This window comes from Balaenoptera physalus (genome assembly GCF_965194825.1).
Source record: "Balaenoptera physalus genome assembly, chromosome: 11".
NCBI lineage: Eukaryota > Metazoa > Chordata > Mammalia > Artiodactyla > Balaenopteridae > Balaenoptera > Balaenoptera physalus.
Genome location: NC_138896.1, coordinates 47,426,888 through 47,443,786, shown reverse-complemented (window position 1 = coordinate 47,443,786; position 16,899 = coordinate 47,426,888). Strand labels below are relative to the sequence as shown.

The 16,899-nt window shown below is 40.6% G+C and overlaps 1 pseudogene across 1 annotated transcript; it reads left to right on the top strand.

Annotated features, from left to right (window-relative positions):
- Positions 1-210: 210 nt before the first annotated feature.
- LOC309638408 (malignant T-cell-amplified sequence 1 pseudogene) lies at positions 211-15,700 on the top strand (annotated as a pseudogene). Its single transcript has one exon. The product of its transcript is annotated as a malignant T-cell-amplified sequence 1 pseudogene (transcript).
- The last annotated feature ends 1,199 nt before the right edge of the window (positions 15,701-16,899 follow it).

The following is a 16,899-nucleotide window of genomic DNA, read 5'->3' as shown; positions in this document are numbered from 1 at the left end:
GTGGCCTCTTTAGGATTCTCTATGTATACTATCATGTCACCTGCAAACAGTGACAGTTTTACTTCTTCTTTTCCAATTTGTATTCTTTTTATTTCTTTTTCTTCTCTGATTGCCGTGGCTAGGACTTCCAAAACTATTTTGAATGACAGTGGTGAGAGTGGACATCCTTGTCTTGTTCCTTATCTTAGAGGAAATGCTTCTATTTTTCAAAATTGAGAATGATGTTTGCTGTGGGTTTGTCGTATATGGCCTTTATTATGTTGAGGTAGGTTCCCTCTATGCCCACTTTCTGGAGAGTTTTTATCATAAATGGGTGTTGAATTTTGTCAAAACTTTTTCTGTATCTATTGAGATGATCATATGGTTTTTATTCTTAAATTTGTTAATATGATGTATCACATTGATTGATTTGCTTGTTTTGAAGAATCCTTGCATCCCTGGGTTAAATCCCACTTGATCATGGTGTATGATCCTTTCAATGTGTTGTTCAATTCTGTTTGCTAGTATGTTGTTGAGGATTTTTGTGTCTATATTCATCAGTGATATTGGTCTGTAATTTTCGTTTTTTGTAGTATCTTTGTCTGGTTTTGGTATTAGAGTGATGGTGACCTCATAGAATGAGTTTGTGAGTGTTCCTTCCTCTGAAAATTTTTGGAAGAGTTTGAGGAGGATTGGTGTTAGCTCTTCTCTAAATATTTGATAGAATTCACCTGTGAAGCCATCTGGTCCTGGACTTTTGTTTGTTGGAAGATTTTTAATCACAGATTCAAGCTCATTACTTGTGATAGGTCTGTTCATATTTTCTGTTTCTTCCTGGTTCAGTCTTGGAAGGTTATACCTCTCTAAGAATTTGTCCATTTCTTCCACGTTGTCCATTTTATTGGCATAGAGTTGCTTGTAGTAGTCCCTTAGGATGCTTTGTATTTCTGCAGTGTCTCTTGTAACTTCCCCTTTTTCATTTCTAATTATATTGATTTGAGTCCTCTCCCTCTTTTTCTTGATGAGTCTGGCTAATGGTTTATCAATTTTGTTTATCTTCTCAAAGAACCAGCTTTTAGTTTTATTGATCTTTGCTATTGTTTTCTTTGTTTCTATTTCATTTATTTCTGCTCTGATCTTTATGATTTCTTTCCTTCTGCTAACTTTGGGTTTTGTTTGTTCTTCTTTCTCTAGTTTCTTTAGGTGTAAGGTTAGATTGTTTACTTGAGATTTTTCTTGTTTCTTTAGGTAGGCTTGTATAGCTATAAACTTCCCTCTTAGAACTGCTTTTGCTGCATCTCATAGGTTTTGGGTCGTCGTGTTTTCATTGTCATTTGTCTCTAGGTATTTTTTGATTTCCTCTTTGATTTCTTCAGTGATCTCTTGGTTATTTAGTAACGTATTGTTTAGCCTGCAAGTGTTTGTGTTTTTTACGTTTTTTCCCCTGTAATTCATTTCTAATCTCATAGCGTTGTGGTCAGAAAAGATGCTTGGTATGATTTCAATTTTCTTAAAGTTACTGAGGCTTGATTTGTGACCCAAGATGTGATCTATCCTGGAGAATGTTCTGTGCGCACTTGAGAAGAAAGTGTAATTTGCTGTTTTGGGATGGAATGTCCTATAAATATCAATTAAATCTATTTGGTCTATTGTGTCATTTAAAGCTTCTGTTTCCTTATTTATTTTCATTTTGGATGATCTGTCCATTGGTGTAAGTGAGGTGTTAAAGTCCCCCACTGTTATTGTGCTACTGTCAATTTCCTCTTTTATAGATGTTAACAGTTGCCTTATGTTTTGAGGTGTTCCTATGTTGGGTGCATATATATTTATAATTGTTACATCTTCTTCTTGGATTGATCCCCTGATCATTAGGTAGTGTCCTTCCTTGTCCTTTGTAACATTCTTTATTTAAAGTCTATTTAATCTGATATGAGAATTGCTAGTCCAGCTTTCTTTTGATCTCCATTTGCATGGAATATCTTTTTCCATCCCCTCACTTTCAGTCTGAATGTGTCCTTAGGTCTGAAGTGGGTCTCTTGCAGACAGCATATAGATGGGTCTTGTTTTTGTATCCATTCAGCAAGCCTGTGTCTTTTGGTTGGAGCATTTAATCTATTCATATTTAAGGTAATTATTGATATGTATGTTCCTATGACCATTTTCTTAATTGTTTTGGGTTTGTTTTTGTAGGTCCTTTTCTTCTCTTGTGTTTCCCACTTAGAGAAGTTCCTTTAGCATTTGTTATAGAGCTGGTTTGGTGGTGCTGAATTCTCTTAGCTTTTGCTTGTCTGTAAAGCTTTTGATTTCTCCGTGAAATCTAAATGAGATCCTTGCCGGGTAGAGTAATCTTGGTTGTAGGTTCTTCCCTTTCATCACTTTAAGTATATCATGCCACTCCCTTCTGGCTTATAGATTTTCTGCTGAGAAGTCAGCTGTTAACCTTATAGGATTTCCCTTGTATGTTTTTTGTCATTTTTCCTTGTTGCTTTTAATAATTTTTCTTTGTCTTTGTTTTTTGCCAATTTGATTACTATGTGTGTCGGCCTGTTTCTCCTTGGGTTTATCCTGTATGGGACTCTCTGCACTTCCTGGAGTTGGGTGGCTATTTCCTTTCCCATGTTTGTTAGGGAAGTTTTTGACTCTAATCTCTTCAAATATTTTCTCTCTCTCTTCTCCTTCTGGGACCCCTATAATGCGAATGTTGTTGTGTTTAATGTTGTCCCAGAGGTCTCTTAGGCTGTCTCCATTCCTTTTCATTCTTTTTTCTTTATTCTGTTCCACAGCATTGAATTCCACCAATCTGTCTTCCAGGTCACTTATCCGTTCTTCCGCCTCAGTTATTCTGCTCTTGGTTCCTTCTAGTGTAGTTTTCATTTCAGTTATTGTATTGTGCATCTCTGTTTGTTTGTTCTTTAATTCTTCTAGGTCTTTGTTAAACATTTCTTGCATCTTCTCGATCTTTACCTCCATTCCTTTTCCAAGGTCCTGGATCATCTTCACTATCATTATTCTGAATTCTTTTTCTGGAAGGTTGCCTATCTCCACTTCATTTAGTTGTTTTTCTAGGGTTTTGTCTTGTTCCTTCATCTGGTACATAGTCATCTGCCTTTTCATATTGTCTATCTTTCTGTGAATGTGGTTTTGTTCCACAGGTTACAGGATTGTAGTTCTTCTTGCTTCTGCTGTCTGCACTCTCTCCCGTTTGTTTATTTTTGTTTTTATTTTCATTACTCTAGGAGGTGGGTCAAAAAATTCTTGCTGTGATTTATATCAGAGAGTGTTCTCCTTATGTTTTCCGCTTAGAGTTTTATAGTATCCAGCCTTACATTTAGGTCTTTATTCCATTTTTAGTTTAGTTTTGTGTATAGTGTTAGAGAATGTTCTAATTTCATACTTTTACCTTGTAGCTGTCCAGTTTTCCCAGCACCACTTATTGAAGAGACTGTCTTTTCTCCACTATATTTTGCTGCCTCTTTTGTCACAGATTAGTTGACCATAGGTGTCTGGGTTTATCTCTGGGTTTTCTATCCTGTTCCATTGACCTATATTTCTTTTTTTGTGCCATTACCATACTGTTTTATGACTGTAGCTTTGTAGTATAGTCTGAAGTCAGGAATCCTGATTCCTCCATCTTCATATTTCTTTCTCAAGATTGCTTTGGCTATTCAGGGTCTTTTTTGTCTCCATACAAATTATAATTTTTTTTGTTCTAATTCTGTGAAAAATGCCATTGGTTGTTTCATAAGGATTGCATTGAATCTGTAGATAGCTTTGGGTAGTATAGTCATTTTGACAATATTGGTTCTTATAGTCCAAGAACATGGTGTATCTTTCCATCTGTTTCTGTCATCTTCAATTTCTTTCATCAGCATCTTATAGTTTTCTGAGTACAGCTCTTTTGATTCCTTAGGTGAGTTTATTCCTAGGTATTTGATTCTTTTTCATGTGATGGTAAATGAGATTGTTTCCTTAATTTCTCTTTCTGATGTTTTGTTGTTAGTGTATAGGAATGCAAGATATGCCTGTGTATTAATTCAGTTTCCTGTAACTTTACCAAATTCATTGATGAGCTCCAGTAGTTTTCTGACAGTGTTTTTAAGATTTTCTATACATAGTACCATGTCATCTGCAAACAGTGACAGTTTTACTTTTTTTTTTGATTTGGTTTCTTTTTATTTCTTTTTCTTCTCTGATTGCTGTGACAGGACTTCCAAAACTATGTTGAACAAAAGTGGCTACAGTGGGCATCCTTGTATTCTTCCTGATCTTAGAGGAAATACTTTCAGTTTTTCACCATTGAGAATGATGTTAGCTGTGGGTTTTGCATATATGACCTTTATTATGTTGAGGTAGGTTCCCTCTATGCCCACTTTCTGGAGAGTTTTTATCATAAATTGCTGTTGAATTTTGTCAGAAGCTTTTCCTCCCTCTATTGTGAGGATCATATGTTTTTTATTGTTCAGTTCGTTAATGTGGAAATGTGGACCCTAATGTTCATTGTAGCACTATTTACAATAGTGAAGACATAGAAACAACCTAAATTTTTATCAATTGAACAATGGATAAAGAAGACATGGTATGTATATATATAATGTGCGATTACTCAGCCAGAAATAAAGAATGAAATAATACCTTTTGCAGCAACATGGATGGACTAGAGATTATCACACTAACTGAAGTAAGTCAAACAGGGAAAGTCAAATATCACATGATATCATTTATATGTGGAATCTATTAAAAATGATACAAATGAACATATTTACAAAACAGAAACAGACTCACAGATATAGAAATTAAACATGATTATCAAAAAAGAAACATGGGGGGAAATGATAAATTAAGAGATTGGGTTTAACCTATACACACTACTATATACCAAATGCATAACAACTAATAATGACTTAATGTATAGCAAAGGGACCTCTACCCAATATTTTGTAATAACCTATATAGAAAAGAATCTGAAACAGAATATATATATATATATGTATATATATATATATATATATATATATATATATATATATCTTATTCACTTTGTTGTATACATGAACCTAACACAGCACTGTAAATTAACTATACTCCAAAATTTTTTTTTAAAACATCAAAAAAAAAAAACCCCAAAAACAAAACAAAACTAAGCCCACTATGGCACTCAGGGCCTTTGCACTTGCTGTTTTCTCAGTCTGGAATAATCTGCCCACTGCATTTCTTGATTTCTAAACACATTCTGAAATTTGCTCTAATGTCCCTTCTGACTTTATTTTTCTCCATGGCACATAGCACTGCCTGACTTTGTGTACATTTTATGTTTTTCTCTGGTCCCTCATGAATCTGTCACCTGCATGAGAATGGGCACCTCCCTCCTCCTGCTTAATCACTGCTGTGTCCCAGTGTCTGGAAAGGGCCTGGCACATCATAGGGCCTCAGTAAATATATGCTGGTTGAAGGAACACTGAGCGTGTAGTGGAGACAGCTGGATTCATCAAACATTGTCCCAGATCAAGAATGAAGGCGTCAGAGGACAACATGCTGAAGGTCTTGGCTTCTTGTTCTGGAAATGTCTCATTGTTACTGCAAAGATGCAGCATCAGGCCCAGGAAAAGCAGCTGCTCTGTGTTTTACACAGTCCTAAATATAATAACCCGCTACCTCCCACAGCTGGAATCAGAAGGCTGGATGTGTTGTCCAAGGCTCTCAGAGATATTTTGCATCCTCCCACTTTCTTCTGTCATTTCCCTATGAAACTCTCATGTCTCAGGACACCTCTAACAAATACCCTCCATTTGGTGGGAGCTGGTGCTGAGCTGTCAATATTTCCAGCCTAGAATGACCATAGCCTGTGCTTTGGAACATGGAAAACCTTCCCCTCTATTCCCAGCCCATCCAAATCTCAACTGTTCCTCAGCTCCTGCAGCCCACAGATATTTTCCGAGTCTCATTCAGCAGACGTGCTCCCATAGGTGTTGGGTACTGAGGCTCCTCCAGTCACCAAAATACACCCAGCCCTACATGAAGAGTCCATGGTCCTCTGTGTGTGGAGGGGTCCCTCCCATGCACTTCTTCTGGGACTGTTGCTGGATCTCCTTCTTCCTTGAACCAGTGCAAGGAGCTTGACTTCTCCATGCCGGTGAGTGTGGAAGAGTAGGAGAGGACAAGTGGCTTAAAGAGTCCAGTCCATTCTGCATCATGTAAGCCCATGATCCTGGTGAGTGGAAGCAAAGTGGATAGTTGGAACATTGGGTCGGGGGGACTTGGCCTGCTTAGTGAGTCGGGATTTAGGGCATATTCAAATGGAGGCTGAACCTACTGGAAAATGTTGATGGTCAACAAACTCTTTCTGCATCTCCAGATATAAGCACTCTTACTTCTGGCAACAGGGGAAGGGCAAATTATGTTCCAGGAAACTCCTCTCTAACCTCTGGGGAACATTTTGACAGAGTCTATGAAGATGCAACAAACCTCTGCTTTGGTTAAGAAGACATTGGATGATTTGAATATTGGCTTCAAAGGTACATTTTGGTAATGTACTACAGTATTTCCAAATTAAATCCTATTTTATGATTTAGAACCTATTGTACTAAAAGGACTGATAAATTATTTAATTCAGGCATTGGTAAAAATAAAAGCTAAGAGCTGAACAGTTTTAACATCAATTTCTATTTTTATAAATTTTACATTTTAGTCTACAACTGGGGCATGCATATCTATTTATCTATCTACCTTTCTCCCTCTCCCTCTCTCTGTAGTTTTAAGACGGGTGTCACTATTTGATAGGTGCCAATTCTCCTGCAACATACAGACTTCATTATTTAGGAGAAGTTATAATATTTGTTCATAACTGTGTAAGTGAGGAAGTGATGTATGGGTGGGCTGGGGTCAGTGTGATGTGGTGAAAGAAGGTAGGGAGTTGGCCAGGGAGGCTGGGCCCTGGCCTCTGGGCTCCTGCTTTGCCTGGACACTTGGGGCACCCTGATTCACTATTGATGCAGTAACAGGGGATCAAGAGGAGCAGTGTGAGCAGCCCTAGCTGATGTCTTCCATATACTTCTCTCCATTTACATCATGGGCAAAGAATTCTCTCAAAGATCTTAAAAGTTCTGGATTCTTCTGTTTTCCTTAGTCTTCATTAGTCTTCTTGCCAAGGATGTCACTAACTTAGTCTATGTATTATTAACATTAACATATATTATTGATATAAATATTCTATTAATATAAAATAGCATATCATATTTTATATACTATTTTACATTTTGTATACATATATACATATTGTATTAAGTTGTTATAATAAATTAAATTAATAAACATAAATTAATTAATATAATAATGTTAATATGTATTACACCTGTGAGTCAGGCCTTTGCCTCATGTGTGGTCAGCTTCTGCCCAATGAGCCACAATTTCTTTGTCTGAAAAAATGAAGACATGATGCCAAAGAGAAATGGGACGAGGAGGCAGGCAGAGAAGACCTTGCAATTACAGTGATGACACCACAACTGAATCACTCACGTGAAACACGAAGTATGTTCTCAAGACCAACTTGAACGACAGAGTCTTAAGGTAGTGGATGCAAACCACCTCGCCCTCCCCATGTACCCCATCTGGAGGGGGGAGTGAAGAGGAGGAAGCATCCTTCAGGTATTTCTTCTCAGGACCCTCTCTGCCCTTTCCAGTCATTGTTTGAATGTTATGTTTTGCCATCTGGAGATCAATTTACTGCCTTACCACTGTTCTCCTCTTTCTTGTCTCTCTTTTATTTCCTTTCCTTGATTTTCTCAGGTCTGATGTCAGTCAGGCTCGGGCCCACAGCCAATCTTAAGAACCCTTCTTTCAAGTCAGCAAGCTGTCTATGTTGTCCATCTTCCTCCTTTCAGAGCCTGGCTGCTCAGTACCTTCTGTGACTGCAAAGTCTTTCCCTACTTTAAGTTTCCTCCCCTCCAGATCATCAGATCTGCAGGAAAACTAAGAGCATTTCTGAATTTACCTGAGTATGAGTGCTAGAGTGGATTAGAGGTTGTTAATGCTTTCCACTTAAACATGGGCAGTGAAATAAGAAAAACTCCCTTAATAAGATGATCATGATTAAATATATTCAAATTTGAGTGAGCCTATTCTCATATACTCAATTATCTATAATTTTACAATAAGAGATTTCTAACTTCAGATCTGCAAAGATTGGTCATTGGGAAATTTATTAGATGTCATTTTTTTCAGATGACAGACTAAACAAAGGACTTAATGTAAAGAAACTTGCAAAATACCTAATTTGGTCAAAATTGTCCACCTACTTTTAGAGTGTTATTGTGTAACCATCCAGACAAATGTGAATTGCCAGAGAAAAGTCAAATAGAGACCTCTTTTTGTTCAGCCGAAAAGATGACAGTAAGAGGTAAGGTGAGGAAGCTGGCCCAGTGTGAGTGGTGGGATCAGGAAGTTTCAAACCTTATGGAGGAAGCAGTGGTGACAGCTTTGCCACTTCCTCCTCAGTGCTGGTCTCTAAGACCCCCACATGGGCAGGTTTTCTTGGTAAACTCAGGGTAAGTGTATCAGCCATTCATTAAGCACTTCTTTAGCTTCACCCATGAGCTTCAAGGTTCACAAATTAGAGCCTCTGTCAGTCACTAAGCTGTGCTTTGTGCTTTCCTCAACTGAGGCTTATTCTGGTGCTTACACTTCCCGAGTGTACAGGTTGACAGAGGTATTACTTGAGACTGGGCTGTGACATTCCTGCGTCTGGCATATAGCAGGCATTCCAAGGACATTTACTGGGGACAAGGAGGACTAAATTGTACAAGCATATACTCCTAAGCTGATTTGCATAGCTTGTGACTGCAGCGTAGCTCCAAAGATCTCTCTCCCTGCAGTGGGCACTATAAGCTCTCACAGTTTGTTTTATCTGCATGCACTTTTTCCCTCTGATAATAACACTCATGAGAGAAATTGAATCATTTGGGTAGTAACTTTCAACAAGAGTTGTCTCAGTGCCACTCATCTCAACATGTTTATTCACTTTCTGCATAAAGGTTTTAGTCAAATACTCTGTTTTAAAAAGTACAGACTTTACATTGTCTAAAGTTAAAACTATTTGCTCTTGCTCTAGAAGAGCAATTTCTCCACCTGGACACTAAAGACATACTGGGCTGGATGATATTTTGGTATGGAGGCTGTCTTATGAGTTGTGGGATGCTGAGCAACACACATGGTGTCTATCCACTAGCATGTCCTCAGTTGTGATAACCCAAAATATCTCCAGACACTGCCACTTGTTCCTTGGGGTTGGTGGGTTGAGGCAGGATTGCCCCAGTTGAAAATCACTTCTTAAGTGACACCAGCAGATTGCAAGGAAAAGCAAAGTTTCTCTTCCTTACAGAGAAGCTAACTGTGACAGGTGGAAAAGCAGTGATGCAAGAGATTTTGGAGCTACAGTGCTCCCTATTTAGCTGGCAACAAGAACCTCTTCAGGGGCTAGGTGGAGTACCCATAGTGTCTGAAATAGATGGTGGTCCAGCTGCCAAAACTCTCACAGATGACAGGATAGTAATTGCTAGTCACCACCGAAACAAGCAGAGGGGCTTCCAGGTAGAAAGAAAGCAGAAAAAGCTGAAAACCACACCCTGACCCAGGGTTCATTAGTCACAGTAGCCAAGCTCCAAGCTCTACACAAAGTTAGTCACCCACCCACGAGATGTCTGCTAGGCTGTGGGAGGTTAGGGATGCGAGGGAGACCCTAAAACCTGGTAGAGGAATTCAGGTGGATGCCTCTGAACTTTGAACCCCAGACTTTTCTGACCCCTCTGACCCTGCATTTGTTCAACCATCCTTGTTAAGAACAGGTGCTGTCCCTCCATTCTCTTCTTGCAACTAGAATGATTGTTCCATCTCTTCATCTTTTCAACTTCCGCCCTGGAGAGAAATTGGTAAACACAAACAGCCCCCAAAAGTGCCGCAGTGTTCACATGAGTAGTCAAAGGAAGTAGTTGGAGGAGCAGAAGTAGTCAGATTTCCCTAGAGGCCCTAAACTGTGGCCAGCTATCTAACTTCCAGATAACAACAGCAGCTGCGACTATCCCTTTGGCATTCCAGGTGTAGGGGGTTTGCTGGGCCTTTACTAATTCTATTTTTCCCCATTCCCAACTCTTCCCTATCATTATCCCTTCACCTTGAATCATGTTCAAGAAATGTAATAAAAAAGAAAATGTGTCTAATTGCATCCAGTTTAAAACCTGTTATTAAAGGTCTTAAGAACCAGTAGAGCAATTCCTAGGCATTGAACCATGCCTTAATCAAATCACGCCTAAGAAGGATCTAGTTAAAATAGTGGGATGCCATGTACATATAGAAATTCTTACGGTGAATGGAGAGTTACTTTATTTAGAAAAAGAGAAGGACCTTTTTATCCAACCCTAAGGTTACTTCACAAATAGAGACAAAAAAATCCCCTTCTTGCTACACCAGCAGGTTGATAAAGGAGCCATAAAGTTTGTACTCAGAGGAGCAGACATCATGTGTCTAGGCTTAACTTCTCCAGGAGCTAAGCTTTACTCTGCTGCAGTAGATATGATTGTTGCAATCATGGCAGAAGGAAAATAGCTTGCTCTGTGTGTTGAAATCATGAAGATGTCTGCAGATGATACCGTGAAAGTCAACAAGGGAATTGACATTTAAAATATCCATTATTTAAGTGATGGGCTGTGGCATATGAAAACATATAAATAAGTCTCAGAAGGAATGCACTTGGGCTCAATATGGATAGAGCACAGTATCTGTGTTGTGTGATAGCATGAAGACAATACCTCTGTGATTATGCAGAATAAATTCAACAGATGCTAAAAAGAAAACAACAAGAAGTGTTGCCACCTTGCTTGGAGACAATGAAGATGTTTCTCTGCAAGACAATATCCTTTCCTTTAACACCTGTCCCTGTCTCCTCTCCTGATCACCAGGTTATAACTCTCTCAAAAGAGTTTCATGACCCAGCCAGAATGTGCTAGTGGGAGCTGAGAGAAGACAAATAGGACTGAATTCTAAGGCTTGATCCAGGGCCAGACCACAAAGTTGAACAAGAGAGCTTACTGATTTGTGTGCTCTCCCAAGATACAAGATTTAACACCCTGGCACATTCCCCAGGAAATGATGTGACCTTGCTACTGATATGGCTCCAAGAAACATGGAGAAAGTGATGGCCCAGGCCAAGTGAAGCTGAAATGCCAGAATTACCATGGCTTACAGTGGAGGAGGAGGGACAAGAGGCCATGTGGAGTCGGTGGCATGTGCCAGAACAACGATCACAGGTCAGGTCCCTGGGGTTATGGAACAAGGCCATGTTGTCACATCAGAGGAGTATGTGCCTTTACAAAAACAACTGCTGGAGTTCTTATTGGGCCCTGGTAGAGAGAGAATGCCTGTCCATGGGACACCAAGCGACCATGCATTGGGAAAGTACATCATGAGCTGAGTTCTATCAGAACCACCAAGCCATAAGGTCAGGAATCACCAGTGGCAGATACACTGTTGGAATCAGGCACAAACACCAGAGGGTACAGGCAGCTGCATGAGCAGGTGGCCCAGACCCCCAAGTTACCTACCCCTGCTGCACTAGCACCCTGCCTGAGCCAACATCTACTGTTGTAGGGAGGATTCCTTATTACCAACCTTGGCTTATGGGTGGGCTGGCTAAATTTGTGGGTGTGCAAGCCGAAATTCAGATGTCAACTTCACTGGAGTCTCACTCAGCAGTGTCTGCAAAAGACAGTGATGAGAGAAAATGCTTCCCAATAGGGGATTTACCAGGTTATCAACCTTGTGTAGAAGAAGTGGGTCAGGGTTAAATACTTACTGACCCATGAGAGTTGTGAATTACATGGTTTGCCTTCAGAAACCTGGAAGTTTGGGAACAAGGTCTGAGCTACTGGTTTGTGGTTGGATGACCAGGAATGTGTGCAGATTGTTGTATCATATTCATGTCCACCAGAGAGGTCCCAGAAGAGAAGAGGAAATAAAGGACTATGTAGGACAGGTGATGTTGGCCAGTTTTGGTCACAGGCCACCTCCGTGCTAACAGGATGGACACACGAGCCGAATGGCTACAGTGTGAAAGATGGAGCTCAACAATATGTGCTACTACTGATTAAGGTTGATTTAGCTACTGTCATTGCTGAATGTCCAGCCTGTATGCAAGACAACCATCCTGAGCCACCTGTAAGCATCACTCTGAGGAGACCAGCAAGATACTCACTTAGCTACAAGCTGACTATTTCACACAAATAGACAATCACTCTAGGTTTGAGTTTGCCTTCCTGCCTGCAGGGACTCAGGCAGCACCACTCTCTGAGGCTTATGGAATGTTCCACTGGTATGAGTGCCACAGAGCACAGCACCAGACCAAAAGAGCCAACCCCACAACAAAGGAAGTGCAGGAGTGGGCTCTTGACCCAGGACCCTCTGACTGAGTCACACACAGCATCTTCAGTAGCTGACAAAGTGTTGGGATGGTCTGTGGTTTCGGTAGCCCCGGGTTGGAAGTGTGCTCCATGAGCATGGGCATCGTCTTCTGATTCACAGTGTACACTCGGTACTGAGAATAACAATCTGGAGACTCTCTGCAATTCAGTAATTTGAAAGCTAAAGCAATTTTCTCTGAAAATCATAACTAAACATCTAAACAGTGTCTCCCCACCCCAGACACTGACACAACAGGTCATGCATTATTTTGGAGGGGAGGAGGTTGAGGAGGTATGGGAGTGAGTGTGTGAAGAATGGGGAGAGGAGGGGTTCAATGTTTAGCAGCTCACAAGTCCAGCTCCAGCTGCTGTTCTCAAGGGCTCTGCACCATCAGTGCTGCTGACCTCAGCACAGGTGGTCTCTCAAGGCTAAGGTTTTGGGCATGATAATTAACTCATTTAAATGAATGAATTCACTAACTTTCTCAGTGAGAGAGCCTGAGGATTGTTTAAAAGACCACACTGGGTTTTAATGATACAGAGTCAAAACAACATTCTAAGCAGACTCTTGGAATAGGTGGAGACAACCTACATGATGCTACTTCAGTTCTGCCACCTTTAAAGTATTGGAGGCAGTGACACATGATGAAAATGCATTTTCTATGCTCAGGTACTAATGACTCTTGAAAAGGTAACTGCTGAATTATCTCCACAGTATAGAGGAGGCGTTTTCAAATTCTGTCTCCCCAGGTGACCTGGAGCAGATCCACTTTCATCTGCCTCATATGAACAAGGGGAAGTAGAAACTTTTCCACTGCTAACATCTGGAGATCTTTGAAGGAGTCGTGAAAATCAGTGAAATAATGTAATGATTCTATAGAGTAACATTAAAAGGAATAAAAATGAAAACACATGAAGGTTCATATGTGCCCAATGCTAAAATTAAATTTCAATTTCAGTTTCTTCTGAATTGTTTGTGAACTGAGTTGAACGTTGTGTTGGGTATGACAGGGAAGGAAAGAGATAATATTGGCCACAGATTGTTTAATTATGTTTTAAAAACATAATTTAAAAAAAATGAAAATTATCTCCAATCATTAGAAAAACACTTACTAATTTACAAACATTGCCCCAAAGTTTAAAATATCTTTAAGAGTAATAATCTAGGGGTTGTTTGGGGAAGATGAAGCAACAAGGGTCTGAAGTTTTAATAGCCAGTTCAGGGACACTTCTCAGCTGAGGTCTCCCTGCATGTGAATGTCTGGAATAGGACTGAGTGGGGAAGAGGTCAGGTTTTCAGGGCACATTTACTGGCTCACTTTGTTCTCTCCCCACACTTCTGCCTACTCAGAGCTCCCCTCTCACTCTTTCATGTTAGAGAGGGGAGACAGAGGAGGCTCCTCAAGCCTCTACACACAGAGAGGCAGCTACTGGCTCCTGCAGGTTTCAAAAGCCTAATGTTATAAACTGACTCATAATAACTTTGTTTTTATCATTAACGTGCTGGATATTTTTATTACAATTAATCTGAAAACTGGTTATTACCACCAATTTCAGTTAGAATTAGCTGCAGGAGATACTTGACAGCCTAAAGTTTAACCTAAACTTCTGGTTTTCTACTTTTCTTTAAGAAACGTGTTACAATGAAGTTTTTGCCTCAAAATTTTAAGGAATTCAAGACAAGACTAGAATATGTTAAGATAGCACAGAAGCTGCCTGGTGACTGGGTTTTACTCACTTTAAATAAAATTCATATCTGAAAAATTAGAAACTTTCAATAATTATGTGGTTCTAGGTAAAGCTTTTTGCCCTGTTATGATATAGCAGTAGAAAACCCCAAAACAGGAAATGGTGATACCTCAAAGTCATGCTGTTTCATGAAAAAGCAAGTTGCAAAGTAACACATAGAATTTATTTAACAGAATTAAAAATGAATCTATATTATCTGTGTGTGTAAATAAATATATATTTGAAAAAATTTTTAAGTTGGAGAAATTTATACAAATGACCTATGTATACCTTGACGAAAGAGAAATTTTACTTTTACTCATTATTATTTAGTTTTTTGTGTACTTGTAACTCTGGATGAACTTGAACGAGAGTGTACACTGTTTATATTTTTTAAAAAGCAACTTTACATGTGATTGTATAGAACTACCTTGTCATAAAGCCAGCCAATGTATTTCAGAGTCAAACAAATTTTAAGTTATGTGGAAGACAATGGATCTTTATTTAAGGATTAAATACAGACCATAGTCACAGCACAAACAGTGAAACACTGGTTACACACTATTGTATACTCTAGTTTTTAGAACATTCCTTGAACACTCCCTGGGTTTAAGCCAGCCTTGAAATCAGTTATTTGCCCAAAGCAAGTCATAATTTATGCCAGGTTCATAAAAAACACTTTTTAAACTAATTTGGCTACGAGTATCTCTCAGGGGAAGAATATGTACATTTTATTCTCAAAACTTGTTTGGGTCTGTTCTATCATGGATTGTTTCATTAAAAACAAAACACCCAAACCAACATTAAAAACCACCACTTTTGCATACCTGAAAACATCCGTCATTTGGTGCTTTCTCTTTTTCTGTCATCTGTCAAACACCATATAAAATAAATAATAAAGTCTACCCCACAGAAGAAGATGAAGAAGATCTAGGAATAAGATTAAATATTCTGAAGAGGTTGGAATCAGGGCATTTAATCTTATCTGAATAAAATCTTGTGCACAAACACATTTTATATGTGACTTCAGGGATGCCCCAGGAAACTGGAAGCTCCCTATGTCCCTCAGATTAATACCTTCTGGCCTGGGAGGTGAAAGAACACAAAGGTATTTCTACCATCCTCCTCATTCAGACCTCTGGTTCCATCATAGCCACACCCATGAGAAGGAAGATACCCACTCAGCACACACATACTGTCCCAACTTCACTGCAGTCATATGTGTTATAAGGAGCAAGCCTGCCAAACTGCACCTCTGCTTCCTACCTCCTGCTGGGCATTGTGAGATGGCCCAGGAGATTTAGAAAAAGCACAAAGGAGAGCACCAAGTCAGCAAAGCAGGCCCAAAGCACAAGGGAGTGAAGTAACAGGAAGCAAGACTCGGCCCAAGGAATGACACTTCTGATGGTCTTGTTGCTAACAGATGTGAGTGAAACCATCCTGCTTCCTGCTTACAACATCTCTGTATCTGCAGGCACATTCTGTTTGCCTTACAATGAAATGCAACTGCTTGTCAAAAGGCGGATCTCAACAAGTACATCAAGAATACATCTACAAATAGAACTATTCTCACATAGTATGCACTGAACTCTAGTGGAAGACCTCAGACACCTAAAATGATGAAAAATCCCCATACAACTGGGTAGGACAAAAGACAGAAAAAAGGAAAGAGGAAATGGGAAGGTATCAGCACCTCTGGCAGGAAGCTGAAGGAGAGGAGAGGTTCCCACACTCAGAGAAGCCCCCTCATGGTGGGGAAAACAGGTGGGGCAGAGAAGGAGCTTCAGGAGGTCAGAGGGGAATGCAACAACCAGTCTGTGGAAGGCAAGACAGAGTAAAATCTGCACACATGGTCTGTGCTGCAGCCCTGCACACCCTAGTGTGTCTCCTCGTGTGTCTACTGGTGTGGAGTGGGGCTGGGTGCTGGGAAGTGGGGTTTGGAGGGCAGACCCAGGGACGGGACAGCTGTTGGCTGTGAAGAGACAGCCTGAAGGGACAGGAGTAAGGAGCTCCACCACTGGAAATGTTTGCAGAAAAAGCCTGGACCACCATAGAGGCAAGGAGCCATTGGTGAGTGATGTGCAAGGAGTGGGGCCACCATTGTAACCACCTACCCCACCAGCAGGTCCCTTCCTCCATGATCACTGGGAGGGGCATCCATCTGAGCAGGCTTGTCCACCCCTCAAGCCAAAGCCTCCTCCATCCATGCAAGCTCTGGGGTCCTGAGTGCCGTTTCTGCCAAAGCCTACTTGGTAATCAGCCTTGGGCACCCCAGCCTGAGATGGGAATCTGCTAATGCTGGTGGGGGCTGAGTGCTAAAGCATGGAGTTAGGAGAGTGGACCCAGGGAGAGGACCGCTGTTGGCTGTGCAATAATGGCCTGAAGGGACAAGAGTGAGGAGCTCAACTGCACAGAGACAACCTGCGGGGTTGAGAGTGAGGGGCCCCATAGCCAGGAATGCTCTTGGAGGAAGCGTGGTCTGCCTTGGAAATGAAGCACCATTGTTGAGTCATACACAAGGGACAGGGCCACAATCACCGACTCCTTCCCCACATGCCAGCCTCTGCCTCCACAGGGACTGGGAAGGACTCTCACCAGAGCGAGCACACCCCATTCTGTTGCAACTTCCTGTTGGTGGTCTGCTGCTGCAGGCACTAGAGAGGGATCCCATCAGAGTGAGTGTGCCTGTCCCAGTTGTGGCCACCTTATCCCTCCCTGGCCTGAGCAAGCAAGTGTGCCTCAGTCATCT